The 20,707-nt window shown below is 46.6% G+C and overlaps 1 long non-coding RNA gene across 1 annotated transcript in view; it reads left to right on the top strand.

Annotated features, from left to right (window-relative positions):
* Positions 1-1,058: 1,058 nt before the first annotated feature.
* The window catches only part of LOC144140825 (uncharacterized), an 81,000-nt gene continuing 61,351 nt past the window's right edge, over positions 1,059-20,707 (top strand). The window contains exon 1 of the long non-coding RNA XR_013316362.1: positions 1,059-1,113. This is a non-coding gene — a long non-coding RNA (uncharacterized LOC144140825). The remainder of the gene's footprint in view (positions 1,114-20,707) is intronic.

Genomic DNA, 20,707 nt, shown 5'->3' with positions numbered 1-20,707 from the left:
CTCATTTTTATTTTTTCATTGTCCTGGGGGCGTGTAAAAACCCCCGAAATATATTTCTGTCTGCAAGAAAGCTGGACACACACTGCGCCTCGGTGCCGTCGACGACAATCACGTCTCACTGGTTAAATCTCGCTTCACGAGATAGCGCTACTCGTCCACGCTAGTGCCAAAAGGGGCACCGTAAGTGACAAAATTTTCCAGAATGAATTTTAGAGATGGTAACAAACTGCAGGAAAATATGCATTACGAAGAAGTTGTCCTTGCAGCACAGACACCTTCAGAGAAATAACAGTATTATGTTTATAAAAGCGAAGGTGCGTGTTCCTTGACAAAAATTCCTTAGGGTGAGTGTATAAACTCCAAATACTTGGAAACTGCTGCCTAATTTGTGCTTACTGCTCAATTTCGCCAAGTTTTCAGCCGTATTCTAGTTTGGTTCTTTTATGCGTTATCCTAAAAAGTTAGCCCGGCAAGTATCTTTCCTTTTCGAGTGTTTTTATACAGATCATGAATTTTGAAAAACATTTAGTATAATTGGTCCTTCCAGGTATGCAATACGATAGACATATAAGGCGCTTGAAAGTAATTCCTGCTTTATGGCCAAGGATTAAACTTGTGTTCGGCCATGGTTTTCAGAACAACCATTTAATTTTTTTATTTTTTGGGTGCCATATTAAAACATCGTGCTTTTATTAGGCAGAAACAGGCATTATTTGCAACCTTTGAAGGCTCTAGCATATTGGATAGGCGTGTGCTACTATATGTGTAGGAAGCTGAGCGAGAATATTTCAGGTGGAGGCTGTTGCACTAAATAACGCGTTCTTTTAAATCTCGTAAGAATGCATGATAGCTTGTAACGTTTTTGAGGCACCAGTGTGTATAAAAGTTTTATTTGAGTTTTTGCACATCGGAATTATTACAGGCAGCGAAAAGACCTTCAAAGATATTGTATATCTTCTCAATTAAGGTCGTAATAGAATACGAAAATAGCCTCCCCTGCAATACGAGGTCCTCATTTTAACAGTGGAAAATAAAAACAAACATTTTTTCTTCCACAGGTTCCACCTGCCAAAAATGAGAGTAAGAGGAGGTCTGGGAATATTTGTCTTGACGGTAAGACTACTACACCACAATATTTTTAAAGGTACTCGTAGAGGGTGTAGCTGTATGTTAAAGGAGCTAACGTTGGAGCACAGCTTTCGTTTCATTAGTATGGTTCATATAAAAGCACTTTTGCTACAGGTGAATGCATATGTTTTCAGCTTAGACAAAAAAAAAAAAAAAACTCCTCTGCCCCATAAAGACCCATTTAAAGTAATTTCCTACTCGGGAAGAATGACAGCCGTGGCTGCATTTGCAAGTTACGGCGTTCGTAGCATAAAGTACAGAGAAAATGGCACGAGGCTGGTATTGCGAATTCAACATTGTTGTAGTTCCGCATTGGGGGGCGAGCAGGGGCATACAACAGAATGTTTTTGTTCTTTAGATTGCTAGCTTCAATAAAATTCATTCAGGTCAAAGTGTCTATGACTGAAAAAGGCTTCATAGATGGTATTGAAGAGTAATTTTATGAGTCGAAATCGCGTATCATCATGCTGAGGCTTCATGAGCTCCGAGTGCACTTGAGTGAGGGTGGCCATATTTTGTTACTGCTCGGGAAAGTTAACAATATCTGTGCTCTTAGAATTACCCAGTCCAACCTGAATCCCCTACGTTGGAAGCGGCTCAATAAAAGATCTGTTAGAAAAAAGTACTGCAATCGCGCTTGCGAATATGACGGAACGACTGCAGATGTACAGAAGGGATGAAAACCACGGGCTCGCTTTTTTACCAGAAGCCTTCGGCGAATATAATTTCTTGGTTTGGGATTACTTATTATTCTCAGTCTACAAGTACTGTACCATCCAGTAGTTTATGGAGGCTTCTTGCTCAAGGTTCACAGGACGCGCGCGCTATTATACAACGCATTCTTAGAAATAAAGTCCGCCGAAGGATGTCTTTCCATGTCCGTGTTCCCCGCACGAAAGCCCCACACTGCTGCAAAAACGTTCAGTTGTCTGGTCTTGGGATTCACGTGAAAACATGTTGAGCAAGGCATAACCAGGATGGAGTATAGAGACAACACCAATTTGGGAAACCACGGCTGACTGATGCTCGCGTTAGAGGTATGGAAGCATAATGTGAAGTGTTTGGGTAGTGAATGTGTATCGAATAAGGCGGTACATGAAAGGCTGCGTCTTAACGGAGCCATGAAGACCAAATACAAATTTGTGTTATTTAAAAGGTTTCGTGTTTTATAGTGCCCCGAGCGCTTGTCCGAAAGCAAACAATGGTTTATTCAGAAATTAATTATTTTAAGTTAAAATTTGGATTTCCCCGCTGAATCGTGCGTTTTCGTGGTCTAAAATAACATCACCGCTCTGCAGTCGATTGGGAACCCTTGTTTACCGTTAGTGAACCTACATGGCGCAACCATACCGTGGCAAACCATTTTCTGCTTTTGGTTTTGTTTTTGACCGTATTTAAACCTGGCTTGTTTTTGTTCAGGGAGCAAATGATCGTTTCGTGAAACAGTGCACGCTCGACAAATATGGTCACGTAAGACACCGTCGCTTCCATCAATCGGCCAGTGCTGTCTGAGACAACCGCTAAGTCTCGCAGTATTGTGAAGCTAAACCAAGCATACTGCACGGAGTAACAACAGTAGTACGCATCGGTACTTCTATGTTTACTATGAAACTTCCACTGTTTGTCCCACCATTCTTACGGCTTTAAAAAGAATGTGTCCCACATTTAAGCGCAAATAGCTCGTTCGGCAAGCCTATAAGCTCTGCCTAATCTGATTTTGCTTTTTCCGCTCTCCGCCAATCGCAGAGCTGGCTGGTATGACATCATAGGTTATGTTGCGGAAAATGAGCTACTGGGTCACATGGCCATTGCCTTTATTCCTAATTATGTAGATTGTTTGAGCGAAGTTTACGTTAAAAGTGGTGTCAGTATGATTCTAACGAGGCAATCTTTTGAATGAACCACACTTGTGTTTCCTCTTTATTGCTCCTTTAAGCTGTCAAATGGTGCCTCTTGCATCGCATCACCTAGCATCGCCTTGTTTTGCCTCGCGAAGCTCAAAAGACATTTTCGGTGTGTTTTCGACGCCCTTAAAAGCACGTTCGATCTACTGGTGTATGTAGTACATGTACAGACATGCGCAAATGAAATGCGAACTCAAACATATGAATCAAAACACGCAAACGTGAATAATACTGTTCGTTGAGGTCTAGTATTGGTGTGGTATAGCTATATTTGAAAAGACACATTTCCTTACTTTGTTTTTGTAGCTAACCCACGCATCATTTTGAAGTGCATGGAACGAAATCGCGGTATTTTGGTGTGCTGGTTCATATGTTGGTGTTCGCGTTTTATTTGTCCATGACTTTATATGCATGTATATGTACATCCCTGTAATATATGCACATTGGGTTTTCTGGTGGAAGTTGTCATATTACCAGACAGAAGGGTTAGGATCTTTTTGTAAATCTGGTTAACAAAATTTACCGAGAATTCGATGAGTCGTCTTGCAGATAACCTTATGTGGCGGAATGATGCTCTAATTCCCGACTCAAAAGATTGTCTCTCTGAACGTCTTCGACAGTACTATTTCGTTGAGCATGTTTCCCGTTGCAAGCATAAATTGCGGATATAAGAGGGGCTTACGTTTGGGAAAGATGTACCAATTGCTGTGACAATATCTTAAAGTGGAGTGTTCGCGATGCACTTAGTCTGGTATGGTTCAATTGAGATTTCGGTACGCGAAATGGGGCAGGTTTAAACGTGAGGTCTGTAACTCCGGAGTGCTTATGGCGGCGGAAATGAGGTAACGAATTTCGAAGGTCGCCTTTCACCGAGACTGCATGCACTCTTTCTCTGTCAGCGACCCCTGCTCTGTCATGCATTTTTTTGGGATATGGTTTCTCAGGCTTCATGAAACCTTTGGTGTTGCCGAGAATCAGATTGTAAACGGGATAAATTTACTGGTCACCCTGACCTCTAACACAATATACAGCAATAGATCTTTGTTTTTGCGACCGGTAGTTTCTTATTGGAACCTCCAAGAACAACAACTCGGCGTGTAGTCGTCGGCCATGGTGTAGGTAGGGATGGGGGGGAGGTTGGTTCGTGGTAAGAACACCCCCAAAAGTTATACATGTGAAAAACACGATGTATATTGTTGGGGCGTCCGGTGCAGTCTCTTTCATTATTTTTTTCAGCTGCGTATAATACCCAAAAAATATATTTCTGGCCCCGCCAATGTCGTCGACCATATCACTTCGGCCGATGTTAGCGTCGCGCCCAGTGCCTCCAAGAACGCTGGCGACGTTCTGAGCTCTTTTGAACAGCTCAAAATAGGGAATTTTGCCGGCTGGTGTCTTTACCGTTGACGACAGTTGCATCTGACGGCAGAGACATGTGCAACTTTCAGTATTCTCATTCGATGTGCAATAAATGCAAAAGGCGCATTTTGTTTTTGAATCCCGATCCAATTAGGCAAATACCGGCGCTATGACCTCGTCTGCCACAGTTATATTCTTCTATAAAATTATCCAGGACACTGAGCGCACGGCTTTTGTACTGTGCCCTGAGGAAATATTTAGTGCTGTAGCACTAAATATTTTCTTTTGCCAGAGTACGAACGTCTAACGCGTAGTGTTGGGGATGATTGCATAAGATGAATATCTGCGTTGTTCGTTCCAGTGTGTCGGTTGTACTCTCGAGATCGTCCGGCTCGTCAGTTTTCGCTGAACCAAGGGACACCATGTCCTTCGAACCCGTGAGGATAGACCAATGCAGACAGCAAGCACAAACACCAAGCACGAGCCCGGCACATGCTCACAAAGAAAGTGGCTTACCCAGCGCGGGCCGGCCCGTGCACGTCAGCTTGGGGAGGGTTTCGGGTACGCTCGAGCGTGTGGAATGCTTTAGATCGGAGTGAGTGATAATGTTTTTCCTCTTTGGCGCAAACAAATACTCTGCGCATTAACACGTTATGCAATGCGGAACTTTATCTTAAATGGTATTATAAGCGGTAGTTTTTTAGTAAGAAATCAGTTGTGCACCTCGAGCTAAGACATGCTTTGTGTTTCAGGTACTCTTATCAGAAGGTGAGTATTTATGATTTGCTTTATAACAAAAACTAGCTAAGATATATTGCGAGAATTTCATAACTGACGGTCACCAATATGAGCGTGCGCCAGCTCTAAACCAAACGATGAAGCCAAGAATAAAACTTATGGGCTAACTGCGAACCGCCCTGACGCAGATAAGATAGCACGAGGGCGACTGAGGTATAGGCAACAACCGCCCGACTCTATAATAAAACGCCCCTCAAGAATTTTCGCTCCATGTTTGTAACGACTTCTAGACGTCATTTTACACTACGACAAGCTCACGGCAAGACCTAGGTACAATTAATGCGGGGACATTTACTTCGGGGCGAAAAGACGCTAAAGGTTGGAACAAAGCACGGGAACATGCTTAGAAATTCCCTGAAGCACAGTATGTACCGCCGAATATTAACCATTGCGGGCAGTTTTATGCTGCGCCACGTGGTTAATTGTAGACCATCACCCGTACGCAAACGAGGAGGATGCGGTGAAAGTTGATTCAAGACCTGAAATTTATTCCCTGTCTTGGAAGCGGGCAGGGGCGATCCGTCATGACATTGTGTGCCCGGTTAAGGATAGAACTCTTTATTTCTCCCTTCCCTGTAGTTCGTTCTTTTGCCTTCTTTACTTTAGTATTTCACCGTAGCTACAGTGGTCTAAATTAGTTGCCGAAAAATATTACTCAGCATCCACACAAATCTGTAACAAACACTGTCGAAACGACTATGCCAACGGGGAAGAAGCGGTGAAAGTTCATTCAAGTCATGAAATTTTTTCCCTTTTTTGGAAGCGGGAATGGGCGATTCGCCAGGATATTGTGTGCCCGGTTAAAGATAGAAGTCTTTCTTTCTTCCTTCTCTGTAGTTCTTTTGCCTTATTTTCTTTGGTATTTCGCGGTAACTAAAGTGGTCTAAATTAGTTGCGGAAAAATATTTTCCAACATCCACATGATTCTGTAACAAACAGTGTCGAAACGACTGAGTTACTGATTCATCAACAATATTTTTGTTTACTTATCTATTTATTTCAAATACCTAGGTGGCCGATCAGTCCTATTCTAAGGGGGTAAATTAGTGATCACAGTAACAGGTTAACATACAAAAGCAAGCAAGAGAATGAAAATACAGGTTTGTTATTGAACAATCAGAATATTGATCAAGATATGGTAAACAGAGAGAAATTAACACAGCAGCTCTGAGAAAACACTTTTAATCTCATTCACAATGTTCTTTGATCTTACACATATATTCGGGAGCATGTTTAATTATTAATCGTATTGGGAAAGAAGGAAAACTTGAATACTTGGATGCGGCGCTGGAGCGATCTAATGTTTTCTAGATTCTATCTTCGTGTTGGCACGTAATTCGGTGTTTCTAGGTAAGAATTTTTGTAAATTCCGGTTAATCTTGTAATAATATTATAAAGAAACTTTAGTTTGCACAACGTTCTTCCCTAACAATGTTTGCCACCCTGTGTTAGGTCGGACGACAGAGCTTCTTATAACAAAGTTGAAGTTACCTGTAACAAATCTTCCTGCATGCTTCTTTAGCCTTTCCAGTTCTTTGATTCATTGATTGTAGGGTTTAACGCGCCGACGCAACGAAGGGGATGAGGCGCGCCGTAGTGGAGGGTTCCGGATTAATTTTGACCACCTGGGGATCTTTAACGTGCGCCGAAATCTCGTACACACGGGCGTTTTTGCTTTTCGCCTCCATCAGAAAAGCGTGCGCCGCGCCTTTCCAATTCTTGTTTCCACACCTCTGTGTACGGGTCCCACACTGCACACGCGTATTCCAAAATAGGCGTAATGTTGGTTAAATAAAGTGTTTGTTTCAGTGATTGAAGGAAATCTTTGAAATTTCTCTAAAAGAACTGCAAGAGCTAAACGGCTTTTACAGATTTTCGTGAATACGGTCAGCCCAATCTAACCTAGCTTTAAAGTCCCACCGGGATATTTCACTTCTTGTACTGTTTGTAATACAGCATGGCAGAAAAGACAGCTGCATTGCTGTTTTTTGTCAATGTTGAATAAATGCGTTAGCTTTGTTCAATTTTGGCCGCCATTGCACATATCAATCTGAGACTAAATTTAGCATTATTTAACAGTGAGATCGGGATGGTTAGGGGGCCGGGTGCTTAGTCCAGGACTCCGCTAGTGCTGCCTGCCATTTTCGCCCTTTGAGCGAGCCAAATCTTCTTACCTATAGGTATGAGCTGGCGAGTTTACTCTTCGAGTGTTCGTATGTAGGATTAGCAATTGGTACAAGGTCTGTGTTTGAAAAGCATGCCCAAACAATGTGGTAGAGTGTTGCTGCATTGTCATCGTGTTGGAAGAGAAAACATCGGCACAATTGTCAGGGAAGTACAGTCAAATCTCGCTACTGCGAACCCAACAATAACAAATTTCTCAAATTTACGTACATTTCGAAATAACCACCAGACTCCCCATATTTTTAATGTAAAAATATTACAGAAATACCAATTTCAATATGACGCATATTTCAAAATGACGGGCGTACATTATTTTCCCCGTTATAATCGAGGAACATCAGTATTACGAATTCGACTGAAAGTAACAGCGTCGCAACTCTCGCGTGAAGCCCAAACCGCCGTTTCTCTGCGTATTACCCGAGTTGAGTAGATTGATTGATTGTAGGGTTTAATGCGCCGACGCAACGCAGGAGATGAGGCGCGCCGTAGTGGAGGGGTGCGGATTAATTTTGACCACCCGGGGATTTTTAATGTGCGCCGAAAGCTCGTGATCACGAGCACTTTCGCCTCCACCAGAAAAGCGGCCGCCGCGGCCGGGAATCGAACCCGCGACCTCGTGCTCAGCAGCGGAACGCCTTAGACACTAAGCCACCGCGGCGGGTCCCCGAGTGCAGTCGCTGTCATCATACCATGTCCAGTGTCATCAGCTAGAGCCACGACAAAGTTGTGGTTTAATGTGCAGTTACCTAGCCGGCCTAGCCGCGTTTCCCTCTTTTCTCTGTCGTGTTGGGTGTTGGTTACCAGTGTGTTGTTCTCCACGCTAATCATATCTGCGGCAAATATTCCTCTGTTGGGGGGACTTTGCTGCGAAGTTGGTGCGAGATACAAAGATGAATACAGCTTGCGACAAAGCAAAGATGAAGCGAGGGCAGGCACCATCTTTAGTGATGATCACGGAGCGAAGGGTTACGACTGTGGTTCACCGAACTTCAGAAGAAGATGAGATCATTGACGTTTTAGTGCTCATGGATAAAGCCCGCACATTCATTGCTTGGTGAAATGACTTACGCGACGAGGTATTGTGCAAGGTGGAATATGCAGAGGCACTCCTAATCGGTCATGCGTGCTGCACACCCTAGAAAAAATAGCTGACTTCTTCAAAAAAAGGAACTTTTAGTGAGCGCAACATTTTATTCTAGATTTTCCCTGTGTGCACGCGCGTCTACTGCTAACATATGTCACTTTATTTCTAGATTTGAGCGCTTGCTCGTAAGCGCCCCTTTTTCATTACAACAATATTTCAAAGTAGCGAACGATTTTAGGCGCTCCGGCATGATTCGTTATATCGAGATTTGACTGTACAAGAGGAAGTCATCAGCGTGCAATGTAACATTTGACGGGATACCATTGAGCAAATCAATGACAAAAACCAAAAGACGAACAAAAACGCGAAATGCGCGACCGTTACACCTGAAAAGTCGGGAGTAAATTCAAGCCCTGGCGCAGGGGCTACGTAAGGCTGGATTTATGCAAAGTGGACCGCTAAGAAAGCAAAAGAGATAAATGGTGTTCTCGAAAATTCTTCACTAGTTCGCAGGACTGTTAATAAACGTTTTTTTACCGATATATCAAAATCATAGCTGTGTATAGGAAGGGCTTCCAGAGTTTCACCCTAACGAATAATAGCAGGTAGGGCAGGGATTTGGGGCTGAATTGAATATTTTACGTACGCCTCAAATATGTTCGGCCCTTTCCTATATTAATATCTTGGTGTTGACGCCGTGTTTAACCAAAGAAAAGAAACAAATGTGAAGATTTGATCAGAAGAATACATCTGAATGTTCTGCGGGACTTTTTCAATGAGATCCTTATGGGCGTGAAGAGAACTAAGAGGAGCTATCCACACCCAGTCAAACGGTCATACCCAAAGGCTTGAATGTGCAGGAGTATATTCCCATTTTAGCGTAGGAGCTAATTGCAGCTCGATGAAAAAAAAATAAACCCCATATTAAGTGCAGGGGGTTCTCATGCACTTCTTTTCACAAATATCCTAGTACCTTGTGGGCGTGTTCTTATATGTAACTATTTAAAAGCATAGCTGTTTATGATTGAGCTCGGTCCATAGGTGTCAACTGAACAAATAGCGAGAAAGAAACACTTCCGGGGGGTGTAATCTGGCATAACCTTACCACAGATGTGTAGGTGGAGCCAACCCTCGCCTATAGGTATGACATCACTGCGCTGACGCGGCAACGTCACGCCGGGCGCCGGAACCGCTCGACCTTGAAGAATACTCTGCCCAGAATTTGTGGCGCAATCTTTCGCGTGCTCTTCTCCCCGCCATTTCATGTGCGTTCGGGCCTAAAGTTGGAAGCACAGAAAAGTTCGCGCTAGAGACGCCGAGTTCGCGATGCTGGTTGCAGCGGTTCTAGCGCGGGCTAACGCGGTCCACTTTAGGGCAGATGTGAAAATTTGTTGACAAAACAATCCGGATCTGCCAGTCATGGAGAGCTTTCAGTGGCAAGTAGGGAAATCTAGGTGAGGTACAACAGCTAGGTCTCCGACGGAGGGCGAGATGGGGCGATACAAGAGCGTTAATCCAGAAGAAGAGGAAGCCCTGCCCAAAGGCCGCCGCGGCGCTACTCGACAACGCATGCAATGACTTTTGTCCAATCCCGAATATCGCACCGGTGTAGCTACGGCGAGGCATCAGCGAGTTGCATAGGGTTCGGAGTTTCGATCTCGCGTATTTTGTACGCCCTTTAATGAGCCAGTGTTCATTGGTCTTTGGGGGCAAGCGATGACACCACGTAGGAAACGTGACAGCGCCTCGAAGCATAACCGCGCACACAACTTGGCCGAGTCTCCGAGAGTAACCCCGCATAAACTTAGCCGAACCACGAATAAGCTACGTGGTACCGCCAGCTTCGCTGTTTGCCCAGTCTTTGCGCTGGTAGTGTGAAGGTGCCCAAATTTTTATTTTTGTTGATACAGAAAACTGCGAGGAATTCCTTAAAGTAGGTCTACCTTTTTAACCAAATTATGATAGGCAGAATCTGAATTTGGGGTAAAATATGTTTTTTAGGTTCCCCCAAACTGGCTCAGCGCGTTGATATATTCAGTAGGTGTTTTGTGACAAAATGTAAATGTACAAATGTCTAAACCTATAGTTTATCAGTTTGTCCTTACAAACCCGCCGAAGGGCGAGGGTATTGTGGTAATGTCAAGGCTAAGGAAGAAAAATTTGTAGAATGTCAAATAAATGCCTAGAAGAGGGTGGTAACTTGTCGACTCGAAATTTAGCGAGCACTTGTGGCGCGATGGCTGGGCAAACAGCGAAGCTGTCGGCCCCACCTAGCTTATTCTTGGTTCGGCTACGTTTATGCGTGGTGACGCTTCGAGACCCGGTGAAGTTTTATCTGTGGTATCGTCGGTATTCTCCCAAAGAACGATTAAAACTCCGTCATTATATATGTAGGATGCATGCGAGCTCGTAGCTCTGTATCTTCTGCAGCTGGGTAATGTTTTGCCGCCGCTTCATTGGAGAAATACTCGGGATTGGACCGAAACCGTCGCATTCATTCTCGAGTAGGGGCGCGGCGGCTTTTGCGACGCGCTTCCTCTTATTCGGAAGCCACGCTCTCGTGTCTCCACATCTCTCCCTTCGTCGGGGACCCGGTTGTTGCATGTCTCATGGACTTCCGAGTTTACCGCTGGAAGTTCGTCATGCCTGGCAGGCCCCGATCGTTTTGTTCGTAGGCTTTTCGCATACCGCCCAAAGTGGCCCGCCTTAGCGTGTGCAACAGGACATGGAGGACCAACTGCGTCCGAATATCCTTAAATGAGCACTGACACCAATTTTCGGAGTTAATATTATTGCACAGTTCGCTTCCTTCACTCAACAGAATACCCTGGGTGAAATATGAGCGGCCTGCGACGCGAAGAACATAGTGTAATTGGATCTCATGTATCGTGCCGACGGAGCAGCGCGCGGAGCGGCACTCAGCAAATGGACATCAGCGTGACATCATCCAGTGAGAGCCAAAAGAAGTGGCACGGGAGAGCTCGTCAAAAACTCGTGACGTCACTTCATGCGCGCGGCCCCACGAGCGGCGAGCGAGCGCAACACCCTCTCAAGCGGGCGCCGGTGACGTCCGCACAAAGCGGTGAGGTATGGCAGGGAGTCTGTAATATGCGCCGTTCGGGATGAAAGCGCGGGAATTTAAAACAAACGATTTCCAGGCAATTCAATGTAATCAACTATCGCGCGCTGAAGTATTTGAAGTGCTGTTTCAGGTTTGCCAGGCCATTAAGCATCAATAAAAGCAATAAAAGTGTAACATAGACTTTTTGTGTCAGTCCTCCTTTAACGGACTCGCGGGATTCGGTTCGAGCATTTCCCTCGGGATAGATCTCGCGGGAGGCTGTGGCCAGTCTTGGTTGCGAGGGGTCCACTGTACATCCCGCCGTCAAAGGGTTCCAAGACAAAAGTGGTCAACGTCTACCCCGACGTTCCCAACGCCCACGAGTTGGCCCATGATCGTGCTCGAAGGTTATCTTGCTGCTACGCCCCAGTCGGAATGGACCTTTTTCCAGTAGCGATCTGCGCATGCCCAGGCTGCCGGTCTGCCATACTTTGCAGTAGCCTTGGGTGAAATAAAAAAAGGCCGCCTCATCAGCTTGCTGCTTGACGAGCGGCTATGCTTTCTAGGGCTGCACGTTTTTATTTTATCTTTTCGAACAGTTCGCAGTGAGTACGTACGTGCACACAAAAATGTCTCTCGAAGTAAGGGTGGAAAAACTTTGAGGCTCACCAGGCCGTGAGCACCTGGCTACCAGTGAGGAAGCAAACAAAAACGAAAAAAAATGAAGAAAAAAGGCCGCTTCTGTCACTGCAGATTATGTAACATGGTAGCGTCGCGCACAATCGTAACAGCGTCCAACATTTAACCGCACTGTCTGGACTTCGGAGAGGCGTATTGCCCTTTAGGTGATATGCTCTCGCAATAGCCTGCAACGCGATGCTGCTTTAACAAAGAAGAGGCTCAAGAGGAAGTCCTTAAAAGTGGTGACATGTCCGTCTAGCTCCTGGCTTTCCTTTCCACAGGGCCTATGAAAGGGCGGAGGACCAGGGCCTGCCTCTCCCTACCTGGGTGCGGCCCGCAAGTACAGTGGATACCCCGGCGTGGGATGTCCAAATGTAGCTCCCAAGTGCCTTATTAAAAGAGTTGCCTGTCTTTCAAACTTCAACCGCGAACGAAAATGAACTGGCGAGGAAAATACCACACGATAGACCACACCGTAGACACTGGGAAGAGTGTTATCGACAGTCGAGCGGTGCCGCCACACAGGATTACATCGCCGGGTCGGCGCAGTGACGTCATACCTAGGCGAGGCTAGGCTCCGCCTACGCAGCTGCGGAGTTCGGCTCGGAATTTTTTGCTGACTCCACCGGCCCAAACTCGAACTTCTCTGTTAAAAAAAACTTTACAAAACAGTAAATGCGGCAGAGCCATTCTCCTAATGCCTGCCCATTCGGTGGCCGGTACGAACACTACGGTAGCGCGTCAAGTCCGAAATCCCGCTTTTTTCAAGATGTCGGATGTGTGTACACGAGAGGCAGGCTCACCGCTGAAACTCAGTGTGGTCGAAGGGGGATTAGTCTCACCGCGATTTTCGTTCAGCAGCATTCGCCGCCTCATACGCGCCGTTCACACAAAAATATGTTATGATATGTTTGGTTCGGTAACGCACAAATAGAATCGATGTTGTTACGGACTTACAAAATTCAAGGGCAGCCAGTCCACAAAAAAAGACAGAAAGAAACTTCAACCTTGCATCCGTACATGTCATTGAAAGTGATGTCAACGTGTTTCTTCGCACCAGCCTGTTGGTCAACGTAAAGAATGTCGCATCCCATGACTATGAAGGAATAACCAAAGGAAACAAGGCTTTTTCCGGAGAATGATACCTGTATTGCCAGTGGATTTTACAGCTATAAAATATGTGCGCATCGGGTTCGCTCAATAATTTCTGCTGGAGCCTTGGCATCTTGCGGAAGTTACCACTATTTTGTTCACCAAAGAAATTGCCGACGTTATGCCACTAGCTAGATCGGGAACAGCACCATCGGATTCAGACTTTTGATTCTGCCTGGCAAAATGAAGTAGGACCACTCGGTTACCGAAAAGGGCGCTTTAAAGAGCCCGGTGCGTGCATTTTATGATTGCTTCCCCACTGCGCTTAAGGTGCGCGACTCATTTAGCTAAGCACCACATAATCAAGCACGAATACGCCAGTCTTGCTTGCCAGATCTCCTTCAGGGTGTCCCCAGTAGAGCCGGAAGGAATTAAGAAGCACGGGAAAGAGACGCTGAATGGTGATATCATTCAGCAGTGTAAAAGTTCATGGGTCTTAGCTGTCCTATTTGTCCGATAAAGAACAACACGCTCCGCTTCTTCAACGATTGCTGCAGTTTGAAGAGTAAAGAAACGCGCCGCTTGTCTGCTCTGTTACATTGGCGAAGGCGTCCCGTGTATTCATTCATTCATTTTGAGCTCTGTCGTTTCTTTCATGTAGTGGACGAGCGGCGAACAGAAATGCTGCCTTGGTATTGACGACAAAGAGCCGAGAGCAAACTTAATTGCTTTCATGCATGGCGAGTGATGAACAGCGACGATAAGGAAGAACATCCTTGCCGGCTAGCTGAACCGCAGGTTTCAGGCAGAGCGATTCACCCTTACGGACGCCAAAAGAGATATTGTATTGGTCAGGGCTAAGTTTAGACTCAGAAGCCTCAGTGGCTCCACCCCCTTTGCACACGGCCCGAACAAAGTACAGACACACAAGGACAATCTTTCCCTGTGTTGTGATAGCCGGCGCTCGTTGAGTATGAGAGCAGGAGGAAAGGAAAGATGTCCGCAGGCGGCATCCACTCGGAAATCCAGCTCTCAACGCTATTCCCGGTCGAACAGTATGTTTTCCAATCGCCGCGGGAGTGATTCATGCAGGCGTGAGCTCGTGGGCGGGACCCACTCCGGCTTGTCGAAACATGTTTGAGGAAGGCGGGCTTTGCCGTCAAGCACACGGGAACTTCACCTCACTACGCCCATCTTGTAGCATGCGCGCACAGTGCGGCGCGCTGAATCGTAACAGCTCGCAGAAGCTCACGATACTTTGGACCGTCTGCGCGACGCTAACTTTTTCTTTTTCTTGGGCTTGAAGTCTGTGTTTTGGCAAATTGAATTTGTATATTGTGGTCGGTGAAAGGACGGCATTCGTAGAATCGGAAGGTACCTACGAATTCAAGGTTTTCCGTTTGGCCTGCACCTGCGTCGGCGACGTTCCAGTGCATGATGGATAACGCTCGCACTGGGCTGAAATGGCAGGCGTGTCTTGTATACCTCGACGACGGGGTTGTCTCCTACATCTTGCCTGAAGAACACCTGTCTCTGTTGAGAAGTGTTCTAGTGGTCATTCGCTCGGCATAGTTGACCATTAAGCCACAGACTGTAACCTTGGCTTCAAGAAGGTGAAATGTCTCAGCCATGTTGTCAGTGCTGCCGGTTTTCGTCCAGACCCCGAGAATATTACCGCCTCCTCCTCAATCATGCATATAAGAAAGCCGTGAAATGCTTCCTGTGCCTTTTGGCCGACTGTGAAAAGCTTCTCAGAAATTGCGAAACCCGTCAAAGGACTTACAAAAGACGACATCCCGTTCCTCTTTAGTAAGCACTAGCAAGAGACCCTTGACAACCTCCAAAGCTAACTTCAGAGTGCGCCAGGTTTAGCCAATTTCAAGAAAACCGCCGATGCCGAATTCCGTACTGCTACCGGCAACGTTAGAGTTGGCGCTATTCTTGTACAATGTCAATGTTCAATAGAAAAAGGTATACCTTATGCTAGCCGCACCCTTTACAAAGTGGAAACAATATTCGGAAACCGAGAAGGGATGCCTCACCGTCATGTGGGATATTAGCATTCTCCTCCATACATATATGGCAGGTCATTCAAAGAAGCCAGTGACCACCTTGCTCTGTTGGCTCGCGAAACTGAAGGACTAATGGGGGCGACCTCCTCGTTGGAGTTGAAGGCTACATAAATACGACGTCACGGTAGTCTACAAATTCAGAAGGAAGCACCACGATGCTTACTGTTTGCTACGGGCACTAGCTTCCGCTGATTCTCCTAAGGGGGACGAGGACTTTCCACTCATCGGGATTATCCACACCATGAAGATGCATGACTCAGAGCTGTATGACGCGGAGCTGCGACCACTTATTTAATACCCGCGTGATAACAAGCTTGCAGCGCCGTGTGCTTGTTTTACAGTAAGCAAGGTCATGCTGTCTACGTGACGTGCAAAATGCTCTTTTTGAATTACGACGACAGTAACGAGAAATGACCACTGGTCCTACCATGAGTGCTACGCAAGGAAATATTTCAAGCATGCCATGACGAACCCACAGCGACGCACTTGAACGTCACCCCCACGTTTGGAGGAAGTAGTAAGAAACCCCACTGCACAGAGCAGCTAAAATCCGTAAAACCGTACCTAAGAACCCGCCGTGATTGCGAGCTTTGGAGGACACCATCGATATAACCGGCGGGACTACACCACTCGATAGACGCTCTTGACCCACCGTTTTGGGAAATCGGGAAGTGGGAATGAAACTAAGCTGCCCCTTCTCTACGTCAGCCTCGAGGAAATATGCATAATCGTGGCCACTGATTACGCTACAGGGTACGCCGCCACGAAAGCCTTTCCCCGCAAAACGGCAACGAAGATCACGATATTTTATATTCGCAACGTTTTCCTCCGGCGCGGTGCGCCCGTAAGTTTACAAACCGGCAGAGGAATCTCCTTCACAGCCGTCTTCATGCAAGAAGTCTTTCACGTAAGGCATAGTACTCAGCGTAAGCCTGCCGCCTATCACCCCAAACGAGTAGCCTTACACAGTGTTTTAACCAAACCTTAGTTGACATGCCTAACCTTAGTTGACCTGCTGACACCCACGTCTATTCGCAAAGCCACCACCAATGGACGGGGCTGCTAAGTCAGCTCGACGTTTACGCTTGCGGTCGGTGTCATAAGCCGAATATTTCGCGGTGTTGGCCAACGGTGGTGTTGGCCCAGTGGTTTACCGGCGCTGTTCGTGGCACCGTTATTCATACGTGACGCTCACTGTCCCCTTGCTCCCATACACGTTGCGCGTAACTTCCCCTGAGGATGCGCTATGCCACATTCGCGCGGCTAAAGAAGCACACCTCCCATTTCCTCTTGCTACATCACAGTCGGCGCGTGTGAAATGAGGCTCACGCTGAGAGTCTTTAAATACGTCACCAACAAAGGTTACACTGAGGTGAAAGAGGCAGACATTCCATTTTCGTTGCTCCTAACTCCTACCACACTCAATTTCTTTTCGCACTAGTCCCTGTGACGTGACCTCCTGCTTAAGGGCAGACAGCCCGCCCTGGTATACGCCGCTTAGCTGTAGTAGCTGTGTTGGAGAAATAATTTTCTTCTCGGTTTAACAAGCATTTACATTGTTTCCCTTACGTTTTTCTGAACATTGCGAGACCATAGAGGCATTGACTTTATCCCACCCAGGCTTAATACCTGTATGCGGATTACATTTCGTAAAAAGAAAGTAAAACCCGTATATATTGCGCAATTATATTACCGTAAAAACCCGCGTATAATACGGACGCGCGTATAATTCGAGGTGTAATTCAGGGACAGTAAAATCAGGAAAAACGTTTTCATCCGCATATAGTGCGAGGTAAAGAGCACAGAAAACATTTATTTGCACTGCAGTTACCGTTCAGTCATTGTCAGTTCTTGTTGGTACTGTCTCCCGACGTCCGTTCAGTCATCGTCAGGTTCGCTGTCGCTCCCTCCTGAAGTCGCCTTGTCGGAAATGTCTTCCCACAGAAAGTGGTCCTCACCATCAAGGGCGTTCGAGATGCCCATTTCTTAAAAGAGCGCCTGACGAGCTCCTCTGTGATGCTGGCCCACGCATCCGCGATCCAGCCACAAATCACCGCTGGAGAAGCCCGCGTCAGCCATCCGGTAGCTGTCGCTTACGGGTCTCCTGAACTCATCCACTCTTGGTAGCAGGACCTGGTGCAACCTTGGAAAGGCTTGTTGATGCAAACGCCTAGCGGTTGCAGCTTGGATGTCATTCCTCCTGGAACGACAGTGAGTTTGGTGAGGGGTTCGCGCAACAACTTCACGGAATCGGCCAGGTGGCAGCGAAAGGCGTCCAACACGAGCACTGACGGGAACCCCCAACCGTGCTCCAGGCCGTCGACACCATACAGACTTTATCCAGTCAAGCACCAGTTGCTTTCTCCACATGCGAATGCTGCCTTCGGTGACGCCGAACGGCCATCCTGCGGCGCAATTCCTGATGGTCTCGGCACATAAAATAACTTTTCTTTTAATTGATGCCGAATACTGCCTTCGTGCACCGGACATCGTGATAGACTTGTGGTGAACGTGCCGTTGCTTCGCGTGGTCAAAACAATCAAAATGGCGCCGGCTGAGAGTACCAGCAGCCAGCTAAGGCCACCGCAAGATGCCGCACCCTCCGCTGAAACCGAAACTGAAAGTTCAAATTTTCGGCTGAAAACTTTCGGATCCACGTATAATACGAGGCAAAAATTTTACATAGGAAAATTAGGAAAAAAAAACCTCCTATTATACGCGGGTTTTTACGGTACTGTGCAAATAATGTAATATTTCCGGCGAGATACGCGTGTCCGCGGGAGATGTACGCAAGAGTTGCTAGTTAAACTACGAGGCTTCGCGGAGACTTGGCACCCAGGGCGTAGCTAGAATACATAAACACAAACTTCATATTCACCCGACTGTGAATAGGCCGAGCGATGCGGCAGGCAGTAGCTCCTTGCAGTCTACTGACTATATTTCAACAGAGCAGAATATTTTCGGCGGAATAATATTCCTGTGCCGCCCTCAAGCCAGTGAGATTTTACAAATGGCTCGCCGGAGAAGAGGAGTAGCAGGACAGGAGAAGTCGTATACCGATTGTTGATGTTCCTTAAGCGTGACTGGAATGTACCTTTCGGATGCGCTGAAAGTCGCCTAATTCTTCTGATGTTGATTCTTATTAAGCAAATATAAGCGAATCAGTTGTGATAAAAATTGTTGAGCAGTGCGAACAAAATGAGCAGATAGATAGGCGAACCGAATGAGATGTAGAAAGGATAGAGATTTCTGACGGAGGTTAGCTGCGACTCCATGACAGAGACCGCGGCAAATGTTTTTGCACCTTGCCAAGTGCACACGATATTAGCGTAGGTTATGCGTAGGAACATACTTACAAGAATATTTAACTGCTCTTCCATTGTAAACGCTGGGGCAGTGATGGTGTTCTTATCAAGCAGCGATAGCAGGAGTTTCCCATCGCAGAAGCGGCGTGTAGTATCATTACGATGACCTAGCTAAGTAAGGGTGATAACCGGAATTGGGAGGTGGGTTTCTTGACTGAGTCATTACTTAGGTTCGGGAACACTTTCGGATGAGTGGCTTGTGGTGCACAGGGGGCACCACTGCTAAGGTAAGTATTTTCAGAATGCGCATGGAAAGTGATGACAGGTCACAGGTGAATTTTAACCGTAAAACTAGGTGCGCCTGAGCCCGCAATTCTGAATTTTGTCGCCACTAGCGGCGTAGCGGTAATTCAGTGGTCATTGCGACGAAAGGTAGGTTCATGTTTTTAATGGAAGAGGAGGAGAAGAAAAGCTAAGGAAAAGGCCGCTAGGTTATCCTGGCGCACTTGCTACTCGCACCAGATGAGGGGGGACCAGGAGATGAAAAAGAGGGCTGGCGAGCAGTACGGGATAATAGCGGGGACGCGCACGCAATCTAGTCCCTTTGTGAGCCCTTAAGTAGTTCATTTAAGGTTGTGTCCTTCAGAACACCTAGAAGGGCTGCTGTTGCTTTCTACGAAGTCGATGGTAGAGATCAATGTCCTAACATGGTCTCTAGTGTGAACTGTTGATTGTCCATTGAGCTGAGCTCGGCGGCCAACGCGCGAAATTGCGATAAATACTGGGGCCACGACAAAGCATATCCGCAATTTTCTCTAAAGCCTCGCAGCCGCCGCAGTGAGAACTGCGCAACTGCCCCCCCCTCCCCCGAAGAGGAAAGATTAGGCTTTCGTGAAGGCCATTCCCAACCACAGTCGTCAAAGTAAAGTAGACTGTGACCGAGACGGCCCACACCGAAGACGCACTGGAGTAGAGGGTCATGGTTGTTGAATCACTGATGCACAAAGTTCGGGTCATGTGAATTCAATTGACTAATACGCGCAAACAGACGAAGCACTCTAGCGGTATCGGTCCTTGAGAGCGGCGTGTCCGGGCAGCTGCATCAGCCAAAACATTGCCGGTGGGCCACAGTAAATTCTCAGCAACTGAAATAAAATACTATCGCCCTTTGTGACGGCATGTTGAAATATTTCTCGAATATCTGTTACCAGTTGGTGCAAAGAACCACAGCGCAAGGATGCCCGCATACTTTGCAGGGAACCTTGGGAATTGAAAAAATGGACCACTTTTGGGCAGCAGTTTCAATTATGTATTAAGAGCTCCACAGATTGCTGCAAGTTCAATAGCCGTCGAGCGCCTGGTATGGGCAACACCGAAGCCAATTTTCGTTACTTCTGATGGTGTGACCCCCGCGCCTGTCTAGCCCGAGGACGATACAAAACCATCTATATATATGCATCAGGTCATTGTATTGCTTGTGCCTTAACTGCATGGAATGCTGTTGGACGGCCCGCAGTGGCAATTCGGCCTTATTTACAATGTTCGGTACATGGAGACGAATCTCGGTGGTTGCCAGGCCCCACAACGGAAAGAACGGGGTTACACAGACGTATACCTCGACGGTGCTGAAGGCCTGTGCGCTGTGACAATGGCAGAAAATGAACAGCGGGGTCGACTTCCAGCGACCTGTGCAAGTTGGTGACATGCTGGCCTCGTGAGGAGACAGATGTGTAGGCGTAGCGTCTCAGTGGCCGTGATAGTTACTCTAGGATGGCCTTGGGCAATGCAGATTATTCCTACTGGCGACACGCATCGCGACAAAAAACAAAAAGGAAAGTTTTTCAGGGCGACCGAAGTTGTGCGCAGATATTGCAGTTTTGCTATATAATTTGTCTTAGCGCAAAAAAAGCAGATTCTAAAAGTTTTGCGAAAAAAAAACTGGCAGAATAACTGGCAGCTTTTATTTTTATGCACTGATGTGACAAAAAAAAAATTGGCCGCGTATCAGCTCATTTCGTTGCAAAAGTGTGACAAAAGAC

This window comes from Haemaphysalis longicornis, unplaced genomic scaffold (assembly GCF_048455015.1).
Source record: "Haemaphysalis longicornis isolate Haplotype H1 unplaced genomic scaffold, Haemaphysalis longicornis Haplotype H1 scaffold_50, whole genome shotgun sequence".
Lineage (NCBI taxonomy): Eukaryota > Metazoa > Arthropoda > Arachnida > Ixodida > Ixodidae > Haemaphysalis > Haemaphysalis longicornis.
The sequence above is the reverse complement of the archived record's forward strand: the minus strand, read 5'-3'. Positions and strand labels throughout refer to the sequence as shown.